Consider the following 25005-nt stretch of genomic DNA (forward strand, 5'->3'; position numbering starts at 1 on the left):
CCACACCTCAAGAAGGCCATAAAACATCAAGGAACACCCACCGTCAACCCCTTTTTCACATCTGTGAGATTGCAGATACTGTTCTATCTAGCAAGACTACTTTAACATGCAGATATTTAACAATTACATGCATTTTTACATTCCATATTCCAAACATGTTTTCTAAGTGTTGAAATTGTATGTGTGTATTTCTAGCAATTCACCTTTGTTGTGCAAGATATATAATTGGCCATTTAATACAATATAAATGTTAATGCCAGGAACTCCCACTGGCGATCAGCTAGAAAAGCTATGTGACATGAGCCTCAGTGAACATGATTTCCCTTGAACAATGAGACCCCTTGACGTTAGAACGAGTGCCTATAAATCTAGCCCAATGTCAACTTGTTTGTGCATAAGTTGGATGTGCATCTCCTACAGGTATTAACATTAATTATAAAATATGTGAATGCAAAACGGTTCATATTATGTACATATTTATGCACTTTGTAATTAAAGGGTCATATCAATTTTGCATCAACAATAGTGTTTTTTTTTTATGCATTTCCTGATTTTGGACAAAAATAAATAAACCTGCATCTCAATTTCTGGAGTTTGCTGTCTGTCTTTCTTCAGGATTATTTTTTTCCCAGAATAGGACTGAGTCTATACAGCAAATGAGAGGCTTTATTACCTTGAGTTGTTCCATATAAAGCATGGTTCCTCTGAGGCTAGAAAGTGCACATTACACTGAACCCAGCTTCCGATTGGCTGTATAAACCTAACCTTTATTTAAAAAAAAAAAAAAAAAAAAAAAAAACAGAGCAAGTAGCAGCACAAGCTCCTGCAAGGCTGGGACATGCTTGATTTTTAAAATACAGATACTAAGGATGCAGAAATAAAAATAATATATATTATTTTATATATTTTTTCATAGGATTTTTAGTTTAAATGAATATTTTTCAACTATATTATACACCAAAGTAACTGCAAAGCCTTGGTCAACACAATATGTGACATGTACCCCTTACAATTAAAGTGAAACAACAATAGCTATAGACATAATCTGCACCTCTAGTCCACAACATACTGACTGGGTGAGCTGTTCTAAAAAGCAAACAGAGTTATATGAATTAAAAGGATGGACAAATTATTTAATTTCCTTTCTCATCCTTCTTTTACCCAAATCCTACTCTTTACTTCAAATCTCATATATTTCCTCTTCATTTCCTTTCTGACCTTTTGTGCCTTTTATGTGTCTTTTTAACCCATAACAATCTGCTTTATATGAGCCCTCCCTTTACATCTTTTCCGCTTCCTTTCCAACCCTCGTTTAATTGGCAATACCAATTTCTTCCTTCCATCTCTCATACTGTCCCATCATCTCTGTTCTTTCTTGTTTATCATCTCTATTCCTTTCTCTACTCCACTTTCTCTCCTTTCATTTGAATTTGTTTATCGAATGTTTCTAACACCTCTTACTTTTCCTATTTTACTTCTTCTTTACTTACTTTGCCTTTCGTCGATTTCCTTAAAGGAACATTGTAGTGCAAAATGTTCATACTTTACATCATTAGAGCATGTCAATTTATTCCTACTGACCCTGCAAGTTTTTTTTATTTAACTCACCAAAGGGAATAAACACATAGTTAAAGTTTAGCTTGGAAGCAGCAGACATTTGCTGGTCCCTAGCAGCTACAGCTGGTGATTGGGTTGTGCAATTGCCTCTGCTGATTAGCTCACCGGCTGTGTCTGCTCAGCACCAGCAGTGCTCTGTGATCAACCCATTTGAGGGGGTTAAACACATAGACTAGCAGGGTTAACAGTGCTAATTCATTAGAGCATGTCAATTTTGCTCTAAAACGTCTCTTTTATATCTGTCAACTATATCAATCCCCTTTTGACTCTATTACTTCTCTCTCCCGATTTTCCTGTCTTTTTACATTTTTCCTTATTCTTTTTTAATGCCTCACATTTCTTCTGCTCGTATTTACATCTCTCCCTTTTTTCTTATTATCTGTTTTCTTCCCATCAGGCCATTTATATTCCCTCCTCCTTCCTTGCTACTTTTCTATTGTCTTTTTTTTTTACTTCTTTTATTTTTCTCATTCCTTTCCGGTCTTTTCTCTTCCAGGATCACTTTCCTCTTTTACTTTGTGAAAAAGAACCCCCAAAAAACAAAATTGTAAACTTTATTCCATTTTTATTTAAAAATGTATATTTATAAAACCATTGGAAAATGGCAAGAGATTATGTGAATAACACAATGTAAAAACTCATACTGATAAAGCAGTTTTACCCTTTAAGACTCTCTCAAGAGCAAAAAGGATCTTTTACGAACATTATACATTGAGTGAATAGTTCTGGATTGTATATAGGTTATGTCTTATGGTGTAGTACTGCTTAACAGACATGGTCCTTAAATGAAGTCATTTCCTGATCTGGATTTTGACAGTTCACCCTAGCAGTATTATCCCCTGGTCTTATTAACAATCTATGTTATTTGCTTGTCTTGTTTTGCCCCTTTTTTACCCATCGGCAGAGGAGGTATCTGCACGAATAGTCCAAGTAGTAACTGCTGATGCCGTAGCGGTCCTGAAAGGTGAACAGGCGAAGGAGACCCAGCTCAAAGGCCCTGCGGGAGATCTGCCTTTAGGTAACACACGTAGCAGTGGGGCTTGTGGGTGTCTTTATGGTGTCCTGTTTTGTATCTGTAGTTTGTAGAAGATCAAAAGTAACAGTAATATTTTAGATTTAGCATAATAAGACCACAAGCTTCCTTCTACTAATAAGACAAAGTGCCTTGTATGGCTTTAAAGGTAAGTGGAATTTCCCCCCCATAGTTTATCTTATTTCAACATTTCTACTAATGAGTCATTTATCAATTTCCATTGAATAGAATTTCTAAAAACATAGAATATGAAGCACTTAGGTAGTAACACAAATAACAAATAAAATAGTGCAATACATCCAGCAGCAATACTCACAGGTCAGAGCTTCAAGGAGTCACTACAAAACTCCCCAACAATAGTAAAGAAAAAAAAAATAAAAAAAAAAAAATGAAGCTCTCCAAAATGCCAAAGTTTCAATGCTTTATTTTAGAAAGTGCAGAGTCAAACAGCCACGACGTTTCGGGGAGCTATGCCCCTTAATCATGTGGTAAGTGATAGTACAGGTACACCTGTTTAAATAGCTCACCTTGGGATTTTAACCCTTACAATCTTGTAATTCACATTCTGTAAATGCAACAGCACCATCTGCTGGTGGAAAGATAGGTAGACCATGTACAAAAATTAAAAACAAAAACAAAACAGCTATGAAGCCCCTATAACAGAACCACATCTACACAAACAATAAACACTGCAATTTATTCATTAAAGCTTATTTAAACAACATTAGGCTCCATGATTTAAAACCAATATTGCAGAATATAAGAACACAAGAGCAACACCAGATTAGTAGAACACAGACCAGTCTATCTCTCTATTGAGCCCCCTAGGTTCCAGGGTATCCAACTTAAAAATCCAATAGGAAGGGTTAAAATCCCAAGGTGAGCTATTTAAACAGGTGTACCTGTACTATCACTTACCACATGATTAAGGGGCATAGCTCCCCGAAACGTCGTGGCTGTTTGACTCTGCACTTTCTAAAATAAAGCATTGAAACTTTGGCATTTTGGAGAGCTTCATTTTTTTTTTTTTTTTTTTTTTTTTTTTTCTTTACTATTGTTGGGGAGTTTTGTAGTGACTCCTTGAAGCTCTGACCTGTGAGTATTGCTGCTGGATGTATTGCACTATTTTGTTACTTTTTCACTACTTCATCCGTGCACTACCAAGCCTGTTTGCAAGATGTTAAGTCAAGAGGAGCCTGCAGGGTCACAAACTTTTACCTACACAGAATTTGAAGCCTCTAGAATCACTACACTGGTGAAAGGATCACGGAATTTTTTACACACTGCACCTAAACAAGTGGCAAGTAACGAGTATGAGAAATTAACTAAGAGGCAGCTGGCATATGATCTCCATATGCCAGCTGCCTCTTTGTACATGGTCTACCTATCTTTCCACCAGCAGATGGTGCTGTTGCATTTACAGAATGTGAATTACAAGATTGTAAGGGTTAAAATCCCAAGGTGAGCTATTTAAACAGGTGTACCTGTACTATCACTTACCACATGATTAAGGGGCATAGCTCCCCGAAACGTCGTGGCTGTTTGACTCTGCACTTTCTAAAATAAAGCATTGAAACTTTGGCATTTTGGAGAGCTTCATTTTTTTTTTTTTTTTTTTTTTTTTTTTTCTTTACAAATAACAAATAAAACACCAAATCTATCAATTTAGTTCAGTTCACATGTCTATCAATTTAGTTCAGTTTACATGTCTATCTATTTAGTTCAGTTTACATGTCTATCAATTTAGTTCAGTTTACATGTCTATCAATTTAGTTCAGTTTACATGTCTATCAATTTACATGTCTATCAATTTAGTTCAGTTTACATGTCTATCTATTTAGTTCAGTTTACATGTCTATTTAGTTCAGTTTACATGTCTATTTAGTTCAGTTTACATGTCTATCAATTTAGTTCAGTTTACATGTCTATCAATTTAGTTCAGTTTACATGTCTATCAATTTAGTTCAGTTTACATGTCTATCTATTTAGTTCAGTTTACATGTCTATCTATTTAGTTCAGTTTACATGTCTATTTAGTTCAGTTTACATGTCTATCTATTTAGTTCAGTTTACAAGTCTATCAATTTAGTTCAGTTTACATGTCTATCAATTTAGTTCAGTTTACATGTCTATCAATTTAGTTCAGTTTACATGTCTATCTATTTAGTTCAGTTTACATTTCTATCTGTTTAGTTCAGTTCACATGTCTATCTATTTAGTTCAGTTTACATGTCTATTTAGTTCAGTTTACATGTCTATTTAGTTCAGTTTACATGTCTATTTAGTTCAGTTTACACGTCTATCTATTTAGTTCAGTTTACATGTCTATCTATTTAGTTCAGTTTACATGTCTATTTAGTTCAGTTTACATGTCAATCTATTTAGTTCAGTTTACATGTCTATCTATTTAGTTCAGTTTACACGTCTATCTATTTAGTTCAGTTTACATGTCTATTTAGTTCAGTTTACATGTCTATTTAGTTCAGTTTACATGTCTATTTAGTTCAGTTTACATGTCTATCTATTTAGTTCAGTTTACATGTCTATTTAGTTCAGTTTACATGTCTATTTAGTTCAGTTTACATGTCTATTTAGTTCAGTTTACATGTCTATTTAGTTCAGTTTACATGTCTATTTAGTTCAGTTTACATGTCAATCTATTTAGTTCAGTTTACATGTCTATCTATTTAGTTCAGTTTACACGTCTATCTATTTAGTTCAGTTTACATGTCTATTTAGTTCAGTTTACATGTCTATCTATTTAGTTCAGTTTACATGTCTATTTAGTTCAGTTTACATGTCTATTTAGTTCAGTTTACATGTCTATCTATTTAGTTCAGTTTACATGTCTATCTATTTAGTTCAGTTTACATGTCTATCTATTTAGTTCAGTTTACATGTCTATGTATTTAGTTCAGTTTACATGTCTATCTATTTAGTTCAGTTTACATGTCTATTTAGTTCAGTTTACATGTCTATTTAGTTCAGTTTACATGTCTATCTATTTAGTTCAGTTTACATGTCTATCTATTTAGTTCAGTTTACATGTCTATTTAGTTCAGTTTACATGTCTATCTATTTAGTTCAGTTTACATGTCTATTTAGTTCAGCATCCACTGATGTTTTGCTGCATTCTTTGGAAACAGTTTACACCTGTTTCCAGAAACTATAGGAAAACAAAAAAGCTTCTTCTTGCCCAACAGAATATAAAATATCTGGAAACGTTATATTCATAAAAAAAACTATTATATAAATAAAATAAGTATGCTGCAGAGTATAACATACAACAAGCGATCCACACCATCTTCTCCCATTGCTCCAATTACAAAATAATAATTAGTTTCCTAAATACATTCTGTTACAATTAATAAAATGCATTGTTTTAAGAAGACAGTGATTATCCAAACAGCAACCAGAGGCAGCCAAAATATAATGTAATATAACATTTGCATAAACTTTTGGTTAAAATGTTTTTGTTTAGTTTGGTGTGTACTTGTTTTTTAACCCAGTTGTGAGTTTTATCAAAATGAAGCCATCTTATAATGGTCCAAATGGCCCAAAGAATTGGATGCAGACACAGATGATCCAGTAGATTACATGACACTATAGACCAGGAAGAATTAGTAGTGAAGATCATCTGAGTTCAGGGTATGATAGAGGGGAGCAGGAACTTGCACCAAACATGTCCAGGAAACAGACAATGGGCACAACAGGGACCAGGAATGGACACATATCTAAACAGTACTGGTCACAGGAGCAAACACCAAAAGGGTTTAAATATGTAAGGAGCGCCAGACAGCACGGTTAGCAGGTATACAAACTGACAGGAAAATCTGGGAAGACTCTTAGGCAAAGGAAAGCCAGATCAACTGAAGACTGGATACTCGGATCACACACACAGATTGGAGACAAACACATATATTGAAGATTGCAGAAATAGGATACTATGTTTAAAAAATAGTTTTTACTTTATAGCTTGCAATATTCTGCATCTGACACACTTTTGTGAAAAAACATCTTTCAGTAATACAGTGATTTTCAAAAAGCTGCCAGTGTCACTTGTCTAAAGGAACATTTTCCAGACTTTAGATTTCCTGCACTATAGACACATGTTTTACAAGTTGAATTTCACATTTCAGGTTTCAGTGTTAGTAACTAATAAGTCAAATTGTATGGATTGGAGAGAGAGACAAAACAATGTTACAGTAATAACAGAAGGCATTAAAGGGCCATTATACACTAATTTTTTCTTTGCATAAATGTTTTGTAGATGATCCATTTATAAAGCCCATAAAGTTTGTTTTTTAAAAAATGTATAATTTTGCTTATTTTTAAATAACATTGCTCTGATTTTCAGACTCCTAACCAAGCCCCAAAGTTTTATTTGAATACTGTCAGCTACCTTCTCCAGCTTGCTCCTGTTTGTGTAAAGGGTCTTTTCATATGCAAAAGAAGGGGGAGTGTCTTATTTCCCACTTGCAGTGGGCTTTCCAACTGCCTTTTCAACAGAGCTAAACTGAAAGCTTCTAAGTATGTTTTTAAACAGTTTTATACTGGATTTTTATATCAGTATCTGTGCATCTTATTCTTTACAGTAGTGTCTGTTACATGCAGTTATATGATAATGGGTGTATACTGTCCCTTTAAGAATAACATAATTACAACAAAGATACAATTTAGCTTTGAAACAAGGCAAAATATCCTGTTCACCTGTCGGTTATGAAAGCAAAAGAAAGTAATAGACTCACTGCTAAACTGTAGCTGATTTCTATTTGCTTAGCTAAATAAAATAAAAAACTATTTTGAATGATAAATAAGAAGAAAAGGCATGACAGAAAAATGTAGCAAATATTTATGTAAGTGGAAAAAACGTCTAAAACTGGGTGATAGTCTATTCCAGCTGGAATCTATATATACAAATCCATACAACTTTATTGAAAAATATTTTAATTATCTATTAATCTAGAACATCATTTACTCCATAGCTACAATAATAAAAAAAATAATAATCCACAGGATCAAGTCTGTAGGTAATGTTGTATCACTGAAACAGGTAGAATATTTTTCACTCTATACTTTATATTATATGACATCTTATTTCTATTTTATTTTTTTGTTATAGTAAATGCTGGTCCTTTAATTAGATAGACAGATACAGATGTATGATACTCAACTTGCCATGCATATTTAATTTAGTTGTAGTACTTTATTTTGTGTATGTTTATTGTTAGTGTATATTGCAATATAAATTTAGGTGTAGAGCCTATGCACCCTGCTATGAAAAAAAGTGAGTGACAGATCTTCAGAGTGTATTTATGGTAGAGATCTGATCAAACTAACACCACTATTTAATTAATGAAAACATACTATATCAATATTGGTAATAAATGGATGCAGATGTTGTAACATAGTTGACTTTCCCAAAAAACCAAAATTAACCCTAACCTCTATCCTTGTCCAAGCACAACCACTGAGTCAGACTCCATTGAAATTAGCCCTAAAAAGCAATCAGGTCCCCACTACAGTACTCCCCTAACACCAAATAACCCCCAAAGTATTACCCTCATATGTAACCAGTCCACTTTTTTGACTTATTGAGTGTCTGGGCTAATCGTGCTTTGACAGGGTTTTGATTAGGATTAATATTTGGGGAATGTGACAGTGTTGGCTAATTTATAGGGTTTAGATCTTTTTAATCCCCCACATTTTGTTTTGTCTGGAAAAAACTTTCTAAAACAACATTTCTACAACTCCTTTTAGGTGTTACATTAAAAAATAGGTCTGCATGATCATAGTGAGCTGCCACAGAATAACATAAATCAAGGAACATTGTCACAATAATACTCTAGCAGCTCTCATAGAGTGTAAAGTCGTTGCTATTACAGTTGCTACTCTGTTACTTGAAGCACTCCGCTTTTAAGCAGCATGAGTAAGATGGCTGGCCTGTCCCTACTGTGACTTTGCTGTAGCAGCATAATAGTATCTAGGCCATAGATTCTTTGTAAAGTTATCTCACTTCCTATTCCTTTGGATAGGGTTTAGGGAGACAGTTGTTTACAATTAGTGGCCAGCAGGGGGATGAGGACCCAAATGGTAGATTTTCTAATTGATTTTTAAAATCAAAATATATTTTCTGATTGTGTTTTTTAAGATCACATTGTAACAGGATCAGATTGGGAATAAAAAGTAGCCCTAGAAAAATGTGAAGACCAGCTCTATTTTCTGTTGGGTCCATAGAATGCTGATGCCTCATTATTCTTAATGGGATTACTAGAACTCTCCTTCCCCTAATATTTTCTTTTCAGAATTAAATTATATTAGTTTGTAATAAAAATACTAGGTTGTTGTTATATAGGCGCCCTACAACCCAGTTTCATTCATGACTCTCTTTCAGAGTGGGAAAATGATTATCCATAGCATGATTTGAAGAAGACACCCAAAAAATGTTTAACTCTTACTCATAGTGTGACTTGACATAGACACTAGAAAACATTTAAAGGTGGGATACTAAAATGGTACATTGTGTAGGAAATATGTATAGCTTAGAGAGGTGATACAGCTACATCTCTTCACCAGCAGCTCTTTAATTCATTCGCCACCTCGGAAGTGGCAGACAGCAATCATCCCGATCAGATATGATCGGGATGATTGATACCCCTGCTAGCGGCCGATTGGCCAAGAATGTGCAGGGGGCGGCATTGCACAAGCATTTCACCAGAAATGCTTGTGCAAAGATAAATGCCAACAGCATATGCTGTCGGCATTTATCGATGTCAGGCAGACATGATTCGCTAAAGTGGATCATGTCCACTCGACATTTGATAAATCTACCCCCATATGCTGTCGGCATTTATCGATGTCAGGCGGACATGATTCGCTACAGTGGATCATGTCCACTCGACATTTGATAAATTGACTTTGATTATATATCCTGCAGTGTTACCTAAATCTGAAACTGTGCCTCTGTATTTAGGAAAAATATTATGTGTGCTTAATACCCATAAATTTGTTTGCCGCCCTTAAGGCTTCTAAACTATTGATCTGCGGCCCCTGTGTGTTAGGAGGTTGTCTATCGCCGTGGTCAAGCATGGCTAGGTAGGCTCAGGAGCAGCCCGGCACTACTAGGAGCTAGTTGTGGTTGGTGGCTACATATATATTTCTGTGATGCCTGTAATTAAATGCACTAATGCTTTTTTTGTTTTGTTTTGCACTTTCTTTAAAGTTAAACATACATAGCATTTTAAGGAAAAATATATTTATGTGTAAATGCAGCTCTCTCATATGCATGATAGAAAATGTTTGTGTACAATGTCTCCTGCTACCTACTAGAACACGCTTATAAAATGTTTACAGAAAGAGCCAAATGTTGTAGCCAATAGCTTATGTTTTATAATACAAACAGCATTTACTCCTTGGTAAGCAATAATAAATCATCCCTAACCTGGGCCAAGTGCTTTTCTTAGTGTCACAGTTATTATTTCTGTTTTTGTTTGCATATGAAATCAATAGAAGTGTGTCATTTTGTGTGCGGTTTCATACACATTCTTCTCTCGTTTCTGGATTCATATCTTTACTGCAGCACAATTCTGGGTTTTCTGTTAAACTATTGATATTAAAGATTGATACAAGCCATTGCAGCCGCTCATGGAATGGCTTAGTTAATCAGAAAACAAAAAAGAAGGGAGAATTAAAACAATGTAATAAAAGAGTGCCAGCCAGGCTAGGAAAGAGACAGAAAGACATCCAACGATATAGGGTAGGAGGTAGGTGACCAAGTCTAAGAAGGAATTTTTTTTTAAAGGTCTGAGAGCTTTAAAAACAAAAAAGGGTAAGAGAAGAGTATGGGCATCTGGGGGAGGTAGACAAGAGGGGCAGCGGCCCCTTTAATGGAATTTTTATCTGTATAGCCATCTATATATATATATATCCTATATAATAAAAGGCCAAGTGTGTTTGTCCGAAGCTGTCATGCGCAGTAGACAGCACAGCACGAGGACAAACACACCTGGCCTTTGAGAGTCCCTAAGTCTCTGCTCTGCAGTGTGAGCAGAAGTGTGCATGACCGAGCGTGGCCGGGGGCGTGGCCGAGCGCGAGGGCCGCGAGGGGGCATGGCCGAGCATGAAGGGGCGGGACCAGACGGGCCGTGAAAGGCTGTGCAGTTTGAGAGCTCAAAACAGCTCAAAAGAGGGGAGAGAGGGGGTAGGGAAAAGATAAGAAAGGTGAGAGAGAGATCAAGAGGGGAGAGAGAGATCAAGAGGGGAGATAAATAGAGCACAAGAGAGGGAGCAAAAGAGAGGGGGAGAGACAGCAAAAGAGAGTGGAGGGAGAGCAAAAGAAAGGGGACAGAGAGATCAAAAGAAAGGGGGGGAAGAGAAAGAGAGGGGGAGAGAGAGAGAGAGAGAGAGAGGGGGAGGAGAGAGAGAGAGGGGGGGGAGGAGAGAGAGAGGGGAGGAGAGAGAGAGGGGGGGGGGGGAGAGGAGGAGAGAGAGAGAGAGAGGAGGGAGAGAGAGAGGGGGGGGAGGGGAGTGAGAGAGAGAGGGGGAGTGAGAGAGAGAGGGGAGGGGGAGGGAGAGAGAGGGGAGGGAGAGAGAGAGGGGAGGGGAGAGAGAGAGGGGAGGGGGAGAGAGAGAGGTGAGGGAGAGAGAGGGGGGGAGGGGGAGAGAGAGAGGGGAGGGGGAGAGAGAGAGGGGAGGGAGAGAGAGGGGAGGGGGAGTGAGAGAGAGAGAGAGAGAGGGGAGGGGGAGGGAGTGAGAGAGAGGAGGGAGAGAGAGAGAGAGAGAGAGAGGGGAGAGAGAGAGAGAGAGAGAGAGGGGAGGGAGAGAGAGAGGAGAGGGAGAGAGGGGAAGGGGAGGGAGAGAGAGGGGGAGAGAGAGAGGGGAGAGATAGAGAGGGGAGAGAGAGGGGGGGAGAGAGAGAGAGAGGGGAGAGAGAGGGGGGAGAGAGAGAGGGGAGAAAGAGAGAGAGGGGGAGAGAGAGAGGGGGGAGAGAGAGAGAGGGGTGAGATAGAGAGAGATAGAGGGGAGAGAGAGAGAGGGGAGATAGAGAGGGGAGAAAGAGAGAGAGAGAGGGGGAGAGAGAGGGGGAGAGAGAGGGGGAGAGAGAGAGAGATAGAGGGGAGAGAGAGAGATAGAGGGGAGAGAGAGATAGAGGGGAGAGAGAGAGAGAGAGAGAGAGAGAGAGGGGAGAGAGAGAGAGAGAGAGAGAGAGAGAGAGGGGAGAGAGACAGGGGAGAGAGAGAGAGCGCAAAAGAGAGGAGGGAGAGAGAACGCAAAAGAGAGGTGTGAGAGAGCGCAAAAGAGAGGGGTGAGAGAGAGAGCACAAAAGAGAGGGGGAGAAAGAGCGCAAAAGAGAGGGGGAGAGAGAGAGTGCAAAAGAGGGGGGGAGAGAGAGAGCGCAAAAGAGGGGGGGAGAGAGAGAGCGCAAAAGAGGGGGGGAGAGAGAGCGCAAAAGAGGGGGGGAGAGAGAGAGCACAAAAGAGGGGGGGAGAGAGAGAGCACAAAAGAGGGGGGATAGATAGAGCGCAAAAGAGGGGGGATAGAGAGAGCGCAAAAGAGGGGGGGGGGAGAGAGAGTGCAAAAGAGAGGGGGAGAGATAGCACAAAAGAGAGGGGGGAGAGAGAGAGAGCGCAAAAGAGAGGGGTGAGAGAGAGCGCAAAAGAGAGGGGGGAGAGAGAGAGCGCAAAAGAGAGGGGGGAGAGAGAGAGCGCAAAAGAGAGGGGGGAGAGAGAGAGCGCAAAAGAAAGGGGGAGAGAAAGCGCAAAAGAGAGGGGGGAGAGAGAGTAAAAGAGAGGGGCAGGGAGAGAGCGCAAGGGGTGGGACCGCTGTACCCTGCAAAAAATGGCCCGTGTGAACGGGCTTTAGGACTAGTATATATATATATTAGATGCATATAAGAGTTTCTCTTTATAAACACTTTTATTGATGTATTTTGATTTTTGGTGCTCTCCGTCCCAAAATGTTTTGTGAACCCCTATAGTTAAAAGAGTGTGGGGCATTTTGAGATATGAATACTTGCATAACTTGCAAGGACTTGTTATATAGTATAGATATGCACAGGAGCACAGCTGTTTTCTACGGCTATTGTATAAAGTGGTTTGTGCATACATTAACAGCAGGATTTTGAGCATATGTGAGATTACCTTTTTGTTAATGAAATTATATAGTACTATAGTATAATATGGCTGATTGCTTTAAGTATCATGCTAAAGGTACTGATCATTTTATTTAGCAAATGTTGATTTCAAATATATGAACTTTTAAGTTACTTTTAGAACATACAATGATAGATTGAAGAAGTTCTGGATGAAGAGAAATAGCTGCTTCCCTGGTGTAACTTGCATTAACTGGTGGAAAGTAAAGTTTATGTTTTATTTGTCCATCAATCAATGACTTAAAATTAATTGTAAAATGTAATAATTGCATTAGCACGCTGTCTGTCTGTCTATCTATCATCTATATCTATCTATCTATTATATTTCTGTCCTTGGGGCCCATTTATCAAAGGGCTTGCGGACCTTATCCGACACTGCGGATCAGGTCCGCAAGACCTCGCTAAATGCGGAGAGCAATACGCTCTCCACATTTAACATTGCACCAGCAGCTCACAAGAGCTGCTGGTGCAACGCCGCCCCCTGCTGACTCGCGGCCGCCAGCAGGGAGCTGTCAATCAACCCGATCGTATTCGATCGGGTTGATTTCCGGCGATTCCTGTCCGCCTGCTTAGAGCAGGCGGACAGGGTTATGAAGCAGCGGTCTTTAGACCGCTGCTTCATAAGTTGTGTTTCTGGCGAGTCTGAAGACTCGCCAGAAACACGGCCCTTCAAGCTCCGTACGGAGCTTGATAAATGGGCCTGCTTGTCTTTATGCTTGTCTGTTTATTAATCTAGCTGCTTTTTTTCTTTGAACTCATTATTGACATTAAAACAAACACCTTAACTACTAAACATATGCAGTTACATTTCTCTGAATAATGTATTATTACATATTATGTAGAAATATATTATTAATAATTCAGTGTAAAGAAAAAAACATAAATAAAACAAGTTACTCAAATGAACTGTATGCCCTTTTCAAGCATGCACAAAATGCAATCTATAAAGCAAATCACCAAGTGCACATAATATTTATTTTTTATGATAAAAACATTTAGAAAACAAATTGTAACATTGAAGATTTAGATCTATCATTCACCATACAAAACTTTAAAGTGGCTTTAAACTGCTGAACACAACTACAAGATAATGGTTACTACACACCATGTTATTGTATTTCTTCCTATGCTGCAGCGCTCTTAAAAGCAGTTCTCCTATTTTATTTATTTATTTATTTTAACTTACTTTACCTTAAAGGTGCCAGATGCTGAAACTCACCCCTTCATACTGGGCATCATTTTGGAGCTTAGGTATTCTCACAACCTTTGATAAAAGCACTGCACACTTACAAATCAGAGATGTTGCCGGCTTTATGACATCTGTATGTTTTTATTGCATGATGAGCAATCATATAGACCACTGGTTTCAAACCTGTCCTGAGGTCTCCCTAACAGGTCAGATTTTGAGGGTATCTGAACTGGAGTACAGGTGAAATAATCAGCTGATCAGTAAACATGGTTATTTTACTTGCTTTCACCCAAGGTAATCCAGAAAACCTGGACCATTGGGGAGGCCTTAAGACAGATTTGAAAACCAGTGATATAGAGCTATGTAGCCACTGTAAAAATATAAAGCTCCTGCTTTGTTTTGTGCACCCTAAGTAGAAGCACATTATACAGTTGTCAAATAGCCAGCAACCCTACCAGAGCCTTTGCAAGGATTTTTGGCTACACAGGCAAAAACACATTTTTCTACAAGTCCCCCAAAGAAATGATATACCCTACCTACTGTTGTAGTAATGTGCCAAGCAGATATAGATAACTATTTTATCTATAATGATAAACTAGATTTCCATTATCACATCAAATTCTTTACTGTTAATCTGATTTATTACAACTATAATAGCTTGAATGGTTAACTCCTGCATGACATACATACCACAATGGTGGCTCTACACAACATAGCAAATCAGTGGTGGCTCTGCATAACAAATCAAACAGTGCGACAATATATAAAACACATGAACCTGGAGGCAAGATGGCTTCTTTTTTACCATTATACCTAGACAGATACAAACATGTCAAACAGGAAAATTTACCAAGCTACAGTCGGACAAGTTCTCAAGCAGAGAACCAGTACACCTGCAATCACCACTATGTAAAATTTAAGACTACAGAAGAGCACTGTTGTTCAGTCCGGCCCTCTGCGATTGGGCAACCAATTGCCTGAGAGCAGGGTCAATCACCCCAAACATGTGACTTTGTCCTGTATGTGAAGTATTAATTACTCCTGTCGGATTATCGTGTTAGGTGTTTTTCTTCTGTGCTCTCCATTGAAGTATATGGAGAGAATAAGTTAACGCGGCCATGATATCAACTTATAATACGTGCTCTATCCGACACGGGCAGAAAGATTACTAGAGAAGTTTACGCTCAAGTGGGATCACTAATCAGTGCACCACTTGTAATCTAGCCCTTAGTGTTGTACTCACAATTCAAAATACTGCTTTTGCATTTAGAGCTTTTGAAAACTAGGTATTGACTGTTATGGCTTGATATTGTGCATTCAAAAACATGAAAGTTATATAGCAAAGAACGTAAACAAAGTCTACTAAATGAGGGCAAGCAGGACCCTTAACAGGCCACGTATTAATTTTATCTTAACTAGAGCACAGATGAAACAAGCAGCTCACCCATCAGCTGATCAGTTCACCTGTGCTCTAGTTAAGATATAATAAATATGTGGCCTGTTAAGGGTCCTGAGGACTGGAGTTGGGAAACACTGCATAAAAGGAATTGTGCGGGGGGAGTTAGAGCTTTATAATTCAGAAACTAAAAAGAAAGGGTTAATGGCGAGGCACTGCAGTATAAATTTGCAGATAAAGTAATTAAAGTACATATTATTATATTTTGTCTATCCCAACTTGTTTTATGTCCCTTTAAGGCTCAATACCGCAATCCAACGATACTAATATTGCACTCAACTTGTAATCTGGCCATTCGTCTTCTCATTGTTATGATTATTATTATTATCAATTACTTGTAAAGTGCTGGCATATTGTATATAGAGGGGTACACAATGACACTGATTCAGGGTAAAAATAAGAAATACAAATATATAGAACCGACTAAAGAAAGTCAATAAATGCAACAGGAGAAGGCCCCTGCTCCAAAAAGCTTACGATTTAAATCTCTAAAAGTACATATTTGTACTTTATCTGTAATGAGATCAAAGTTATGAAAAGTTGCTCTCTGGTTTTGACACCTACTATTCTATTTGGAGAAGCGGAGGGCCAGATAAAATTAACTAGAGGGCCACCTCATATTTTCCAAAGTCATTGTTTGGAAAAATCGGAACAAAACTTTTATCAAACACTTGAAAAATAACTAATCAGCCTAAGCGATCAAGGGACATTAACCCCTTAATGACCGGACCATTTTTCAATTTTCTTACCCTTAATGACAATGGCTATTTTTACATTTCTGCAGTGTTTGCGTTTAGCTGTAATTTTCCTCTTACTCGTTTACTGTACCCACACATATTATATACCGTTTTTCTCGCCATTAAATGGACTTTCTAAAGATACCATTATTTTCATCATATCTTAATTTACTAAAAAAAATGATAAAATATGAGGAAAAAATGGAAAAAAACACACTTTTTCTAACTTTGACCCCCAAAATCTGTTACACATCTACAATCGCCAAAAAACACTGATGCTAAATAGTTTATAAATTTTGTCCTGAGTTTAGAAATACCCAATGTTTGCACGTTCTTTGCTTTTTTTGCAATTTATGGGGCAATAAATACAAGTAGCACTTTACTATTTCCAAACCACTTTTTTTCAAAATTAGCGCTAGTTACTTTGGAACCCTGATATCTGTCAGGAATACCTGAATATCCCTTGACATGTATATATTTTGTTTTAGAAGACATCCCAAAGTATTGATCTAGGCCCATTTTGGTATATTTCATGCCACCATTTCACCGCCAAATGCGATAAAAAAAAAAAAAAAGTTCACTTTTTCACAAATTTTGTCACAAACTTTAGGTTTCCCACTGAAATTATTTATAAACAGCTTCTGCAATTATGGCACAAATGGTTGTAAATTCTTCTCTGGGATCCCCTTTTTCAGAAATAACAGACTTATATGGCTTTGTGGTTGCGTTTTGGTAATTAGAAGGCCGCTAAATGCCGCTGCGCACCACACGTGTTTTATGTCCAGGAGTGAAGGGGTTAATTAGGGAGCTTGTAGGGAGCTTGTAGTGTTAATTTTAGCTTTAGTGTAGTGTAGTAGACAACCCCAAGTATTGATCTAGGCCCATTTTGGTATATTTTATGCCACCATTTCACCGCCAAATGCGAGCAAATAAAAAAAAAACTTTACATTTTTCACAATTTTAGGTTTCTCACTGAAATTATTTACAAACAGCTTGTGTTATTATGGCAGAAATTGTTGTAAAAGCTTCTCTGGGATCCCCTTTGTTCAGAAATAGCAGACTTATATGGCTTTGGCGTTGCTTTTTGGTAATTAGAAGGCCGCTAAATGCTGCTGCGCACCACACGTGAATTATGCCCAGCAGTGAAGGGGTTAAATTAGGTAGCTTGTAAGGAGCTTGCAGGGTTAATTTTAGAGATCAGCCTCCCACCTGACACATCCCACCCCCTGATCCCTCCCAAACAGCTCTCTTCCCTCCCCCACCCCACAATTGTTCCCGCCATCTTAAGTACTGGCAGAAAGTCTGCCAGTACTAAATAAAAGAGTTTTTTTTTTTTTTAAATAAAAATAATAAAATATTTTAGTTGTGATGAACCCCTTCCTTAGCACCAACCTCCCTGATCCCCCCCTCCAGCTCTCTAACCCTCTCCCCTACCTAATTACCGCCATCTTGGGTACTGGCAGCTGTCTGCCAGTACCCAGTTTGGCCCCACAAACCAAAGTATTTTAATTTTATTTTTAACTTTTATTTTTATTTTTAATTATTTCTGTAGTGTAGCAGCCCCCCCACAATACCCCCACCCCCTCCCCCTCCCCCATCCTTTTATATGGAAAAAAAATTTTTTAACTTTTTTTCCCCCTTCCTAACTTCATTGGTGTCAGTGTGGCTAATGCGTCCACGTGCACGCGCGTCCACGTGCACGCGTGTCCATGTGCACGCCCTCGTGCACGCGCGCGCATCGTGCACGCGCGCACACGCTCCCTCCTCCCACCCGGTCAAACGGCACCATCGGCACCATCGCTACCAGTGCAGAGAGGGCCACAGAGTGGCTCTCTCTGCATCGGAAGCTTGTAAAGGGGTATTGCAGGATGCCTCCATATCGAGGCATCACTGCAATACCCTCAGAGCTGCTGGAAGTGGTTGTGATCACTTCCAGCACTCTGTTAGACAACTGACGTACCAGGTACGTCTATTGTCATTAACTGCTTGTTAATGCATGACGTACCTGGTACGTCAGTTGTCATTAAGGGGTTAAACCCTGTGAGATTGTTACTTTTAAACCTTGTTTATAATTGTGCCAGTAGAAGGGCAAGTCTGGTGACACCCATTACTTTATTAGAGACTAAGGGGTCAATTTATTAAATGCTGTAGCGAATCATGTCCGCTCTGCATCGCTAAATGCCGACAGCATACACTGCCAGTATTTAACATTGCACAAGCATTGAGCAATGCCGCCCCCTGCACATTTGCGGCCAATAGGCCGCTAGCAGGTGGTGTCAATCATCTCGATCGGATTGGGATGATTGCAGTCCACCACCTAAAAGGTGGCAGAGAAGTTAAGGAGTGGCTTATGTTTCCAGCGAGCCTGAGACTACGCGGGTAGATAGCAGCATCCGCTGCTTATTAAATCTACCCCTAACATTTTACATTTATTTCTTTAATTTTTATTATTTATGCCAGTGTTTTTCAACCAGTGTACCTTGGCACACTAGTGTGCCGTGAGAGATCCTCAGGTGTGCCGCGACAGACTGACATATTTTTTAAATTTTGCTTGTTTTTTACTCCCAGTGCTGGGGCGTCCCTCTTTCAAATTTTGAAATATTGAGAGGTATGTGACAGGCTCATCAGGCAGGCATCATTTACAACCATGACATATTGACATTCATTCACAGACAATCATTATGATTGTTTGTGAATGAATGTCAATATGTCACGTATAGTTTGTAGGAGGCATGGCATCACAGCACAATACATACAGTATGTGTGTGTATATATATATATACAGTGTGTGTGTGTGTATATATATGTATATATATATATATATATATATATATACTGTATTAGGCTACAATGTGTGATTTTTTAAAATTTTGGGATGGTGGTGTGCCACAGGATTTTTTTATGTAAGTTGAAAATCACTGATTTATGCAACTAATGTAATATAAAAAAAAATCAGCATATTTCTTCTCAGGCTAATCATTGTTTGGCATACGTAATTAAATTTAGCATTTATTTATTGTTTAATGTACCTTTAAGTAATATGTTCTGTATCACTAAATCTGAGAAATAACAGCAAATGAATGTGTAAACCTTCATTTAAAACCAAGACTTAGTTTATTGTTATTGGCTTAGAGTCCTGATTTATTTTGTTTTCTGCATTGGTTTTTGCAGAAGGGAAATCGCCTGACTTCCTTGCTGTCTGCTCAGTATCAATTGTTAAATTATTATTTGTTAGGTATTCAGTGAATAATGTACTGGTTATTGCCACTTGTTAAAATTAGCCTGGAAGAGTGAGTATTATCATGGATGATGCACACAGAGAAAATGGCTTTTTAAGCATTTTTTTCTCTTCTAGAAGCAATGCTGAAAAAATGATAATACTTAAGGGCTGGGTTTATGAAAGCAGCAAATAAATACCTTCTGCTAGTTATATGGCTGCCTGCAGGGAGATTTATAATCACACTCAGCAACATACAGAAATAAATAAACAGCTAGAAACAAACTTGTAGCAACCCAATTACTGCAACTCACCTACGCCTTTATTTAGACACACCGACATACTTTAAACACACAGTCACAGACATGCATGAAGGTACTGCTGGGGTCTGGTACAAACACTTTACAAATTAACCCATTTCCTGTCTGCAAGGCTGCACAACAGCTGCATGCTTGTTAGAATTGGACATGTTTTTACCAGCTTAGCACCCTGGCTACCTGTTTCTTTAAGTCTGGGCCCACAGAGATACTGGGGCAGTAGACAAAGTAGTTTGTAGCTACTATGCAAATGCTGTAAAAATTTCTTCAAAGTAAGCAGTTCTATTCTATCACTATGGCAAAGCCGGTTTATGCAGACACAGCAACACTGACAAGGTAACATGCTAAAAATAGACACACAAAGGATTCGATCACACTGAAAGAATTAAAGGGATAGGAAAGTCAAAATTTAATTTGTGTGATTCAGATAGAGCATGTCATTTTAATACACTTTTAAATTCACTTCTATTTTCAAATGTGCTTTTCAAATATGCACATATCCTACACTAGTGGGAGCTGCTGCTGATTGGTGCCTGCACATATTTGTTTCTTGTGATTGGCTAACTGGATGTTTTCAGCTTCCTGCCAGTAGTGCAATGCTGTTCCTTCAGCAAATGTGATAATAGAAATAAATTGGAAATGTGTTTAAAATGGTATGTTCTATCCAAATCATGAAAGACCATTTTGGGGTTTTCTATCCATTTAAAGAGACTTGAAACCAAAAAAAGCTTTGTTTCATGAATCAGAATAGGCTGTTGTAAACAACTTTACAACAAATTGACTTACTTCTACTATCAAATTGTCTTCATTCTCTTGTTATCTTTTGTTAAAAACAAGAGAGTTAAGCTTGGGAGTGTGTACATGTCTGCAGCAGATTTGCAAGAATGCTATACATTTGAAAGAACACTAGATGGCAGCATTTCTTCCTGACATGTGCATGCTACCTATCAAGGTATCTCTTCAACAAAGAATACAATTAGAAAAAAGCAAATTTGATAATAGAAGTAAACTAGAAACTTTTTTTTTAATGATATGCTCTGTCTAAATCATGAAAGAAAAATTTTGTGTTTCATGTCCCTTTACGGTGGGAGCCATTCGTAGTTATTAACCATTCCATGCAGAATTCTATCATTATATAGTCATGCTTACCAAAGCATTTATATAAGATTTATATACACAGACAAAAATAGATATGAAAAATAATCCATACAATAAAGAATGAATCCTGTGAGAAAGTATCTTTTAACCCTTATATAACGGTGTAGACATTTTCAGTTATATTTGCATCTAAAGGGGAGGAGAGTCCACGGCTTCATTACTATTGGGAATTAAAAACCTGGCCACCAGGACGAGGCAAAGACACCCCAGCCAAAGGCTTAAATACCTCTCTCACTCACCTCTGAGGGTTCTCCGTCCCGTGAGGTGCGTTCCCGAGTTGAGTCCCCTATTGCACATGCAGCACCCTGGGTCCGACTGTTGCTCCTTCGGGAGAGATATGTTGGCCACCAGATTTTGCGGATTAACTGCAGACGGCAGTTTCTAAAGTGATCCAGGCCTTACCACGTTCTGCTAAGCGCAAGCGTAGGGCCTTTCAGAGCGGCATGACTCAGGACTTGTCTTTGTCAGATGCTCCTGCAGAGTGGTTCGATGATGGGGCCCACTCCAATGCTTCGGAGGGGACTCCTTCTGGGTCGGAATCCATGTCATCTAAAGCTCTGGGCAGAGGAGCCTGGCTATAGGTTTAAGATGGAGAATTTGCGCTTTTTGCTAAAGCAAGTGCTTGCTACTCTAGAGGTTCCAGAGCCAAAGCTTCCCGGAGGAACCTTCTATCCCCTAAGCTAGGTAAGGTTTACGAGGACAGGGTGGTACCCCAGACCTTCCTGGTTCCTATAATGATGGCTAAAATTATCAAGCACAAATGGGCTCGATTAGGTTCTTCCTTTTCCCCTTCCTCGATCTTTAAGAAACTTATCCCTGTTCCGGAGGCTCAGTTGGAGCTGTGGGGGACCATTCCTAGGGTGAATGGGGCCATCTCCATGCTCACTAAGCGAACAACTATTTTCCTAGAGGATAGTTTGTCGTTCAAAGAGCCCATGGATAAAAAGTTATAGAACATGCTGAGAAAGATGTTTCAGCACACTAGGTTTGTTTTTCAGCCGGCAACAGCTGTAGTCCCGGTTACTGGAGCTGCGTCATATTGGTGTGATTCCCTGTGTGAAATGATTGAGGGTGAACCCTCTTTCGAAGAGGTACAGGAAAAGATTAAGGCTTTGAAGGTAGCCAATTCTCTAATTTGCGATGCCAATATGCAAATTATTCACCTGAATGCTAAGGTGTCAGGGTTTTCTGTTTTAGCGCACAGGAACTTGTGGCTAAAATCTTGGTCGGCGGACATGACCTCTACATTGAGGTTGCTGTCCCTGCCTTTTCAAAGAAAGATTCTGTTCAGTCCAGGCCTGGACTCGATCATTTCCACGGTTATGGGAGGCAAGGGTGCCTTCCTACACCAAGATAAACCGAAAGGAGCTGCTTTTCATCCCTTTCGTGCGGATAAGGCCCAGCGCCAGCAGCCCGCCGCATAAGCGGACCAGTCCAAGGGAACATGGAAGCCGGCTCAGTCTTGGAACAAGTCCAAACAGAACAAGAAGCCTGCAGAGACCAAGTCGGCATGAAGGGGCAGCCCCCGACAGGTCTACGGACCGAGTAGGGGGCTGGTTATCTCTATTCTCCGAAGCCTGGTTGCAGGATGTTCAGGACCCCTGGGTTCTGGAGGTTTTCTCCCAGGGTTACAGGATAGGATTCAAGTCCTTCCCTCCCAGGGGCAGATTCCTTGTGTCAAACCTGTCATCGAGGCCAGAAAAGAAAGAGGCCTTTCTAGGATGTGTGAGGAATCTTTCCTCTCTAGGTGTTATCGTACCAGTACCCCTTGCAGAAAGGGGTCTAGGGTATTATTCAAATCTGATCATAGTTCCAAAAAAGGAGGGCACGTTCCGCACGATTTTGGATCTGAAGTGAACAAGTTTTTGTCCGTTCCATCGTTCAAAATGGAAACGATCAGGTCCATTTTGCCCCTAGTTCAAGAGGGGCAGTTCATGACCACAATAGACTTGAAGGATGCCTAACTTCATGTTCCAATTCACAGGGACCACTTCACGTTCCTAAGATTTGCATTTCTGGACCAGCACTTCCAGTTTGTGGCCCTTCCTTTCGGTCTGGTGATGGCCCCAAGAGTTTTCATGAAGGTTCTCGGGGCCCTGCTGGCTGTAGCCAGATCCAGGGGCATTGTGGTGGCGCCCTATCTAGATGACATCCTGGTGCAGACGCCTTCCTTCAGTCAGGCAATGGACCATTCAAGGTCTTTGCTCTTGTTACTTCAATCTCATGGTTGGAAGATAAACTCCGGAAAGAGCTCCCTGGTACCCAGCACCAGGGTAGAGTTTCTGGGCACAATCATAGACTCGGTGTCCATGAAGATTTTTCTCACGAATCAGAGACACAGGAGTCCCTTTTACCGATAAATATCCTGGAACTTCGAGCTATCTACAATGCTCTGAGGGCGTGGCTTCATAAGGTTTCAGACGGACAACATTACCTCGGTGGGTGACTTACATCAACCATCAGAGGGGGTACGAGGAGCTCCCTCGCAATGAGGGAGGTGTCTCGGATACTGGAATGAGCGGAGGCCCACAACTGCTCAATTTCGGCGATCCATATCCCGGGTGTGGACAACTGGGAAGTGGACTTTCTCAGCAGGCAAACATTCCACCCAGGGGAATGGTCTCTTCACCCCGAGGTGTTTGCGGAGATTTATCTCAGATGGGGGACACCGGAGATAGATCTCATGGCATCCAGACTCAATTGCAAACTTCCCCGTTACGGGTCGAAGTACCCCCAGGCAGAACTGATAGCTGTGCCTTGGGGGTTTGCTTTAGCATTTTTTTCTACATTTTTACTCCCTTACCACTTCTACCCCGTATTGTGGCACGCATAAAGCAGGAGAGAGTGTCGACCATTCTGATTGCTCCTTCGTAGCCGCGGAGGTTTACGGATCTGGTGGGGATGTCATCCTCTCCGCCATAGAGGTTACCCTGTCGCAGGGATCTCCTGGAGCAGGGTCCTTTCCAACATCAGAATCTCGATTCTCTGAGGCTGACTGCATGGAGATAGAACGCTTAGTCCTAGCCAAGAGAGGTTTTTCTGAAAGTGTGATTGACACTCTAGTTCAGGCAAGGAAGACAGTCACTCAGCGCATCTACCATAAGGTGTGGAGGACTTACTTGTCCTGGTGTGAGAAACATGGATACTTGGCACAAGGTGAGGGTTTCCAGAATTCTGTCCTTTCTTCAAGAAGGTTTAGAGAAGGGACTTGCCACTAGTTCCTTAGAGGGATAGATTTCGGCATTATCTGTTTTGTTAACCAGGAGACTCGCTGAGCTACTTGATATTCAATCCTTTGTTCAGGCCTGTCTTTAACCTCTTAAGGACATATGACGGAATTTTTCCGTCATAAAACAATTGAGCAAACTGAAAGCTGTGTCCTTAAAGGGTTAAGCAGTCTGCTCCCCCATGGAGCTTGAACTTGGTCCTTAGGGTTTTGCAAAGGGTCCCGTTTGAGCCTATGCATTCCCTTGACATTAAGGTTCTGTTCTGGAAGGTTCTTTTCCTGTTTGCCATTGCATCGGCTAGCAGAATATCTGAACTGGCGTCCTTGCAACATGGGCCACCTTATCTGGATTTTCATTCGGATAAGGCTGTTCTTCGCACCGGCTTGGGATTTTCTCTGTGCCCTAACTCTTCTTCTTCGAAGGAGTGGTTACTTCATAATCTAGATGTGGTCTGAGCCCTGAAGTTCTATCTTCAGGCTACAAAGGACTATAGACAATCTACATCTCTTTTTGTCGTGTATTCAGGGAAGCGCAGGGGTCAGAGGGCTTCTGCTACTTCTTTGTCTTTTTGGCTGAGGAGCTTGATCCATTTGGCTGAGGAGCTTGATCCATTTGGCTTATGAGACAGCGGGACATAAGCCTCCTCAGAGGATCACGGCTCATTCCACTAGAGCGGTGGCTTCATTTTGGGCCTTCAAGAATGAGGCCATTATGGAGCAGATTTGTAAGGCGGCTACTTGGTCTTTCTTACATACTTTTACGAAGTTTTACAAATTTGACGTTTTTGCTTCTGCGGAAGCGGCTTTTGGGAGAAAGGTTCTACAGGCTGTGGTGCCTTCAGAATAGGGTCTGCCTTTTACCCTCCAGGTTTCATTCAGTGTCCTCTAGAGCTTGGGTATATGTT

At 39.7% G+C, this 25005-nt stretch overlaps 1 protein-coding gene across 1 annotated transcript in view; it reads left to right on the forward strand.

Annotated features, from left to right (window-relative positions):
* MAP2 (microtubule associated protein 2) overlaps positions 1-25005 on the forward strand; it is a 237659-nt gene that overhangs the window by 147482 nt on the left and 65172 nt on the right. The window lies entirely within an intron of this gene.

Source organism: Bombina bombina, chromosome 1, assembly GCF_027579735.1.
Source record: "Bombina bombina isolate aBomBom1 chromosome 1, aBomBom1.pri, whole genome shotgun sequence".
Taxonomy (NCBI): Eukaryota; Metazoa; Chordata; class Amphibia; order Anura; family Bombinatoridae; genus Bombina; species Bombina bombina.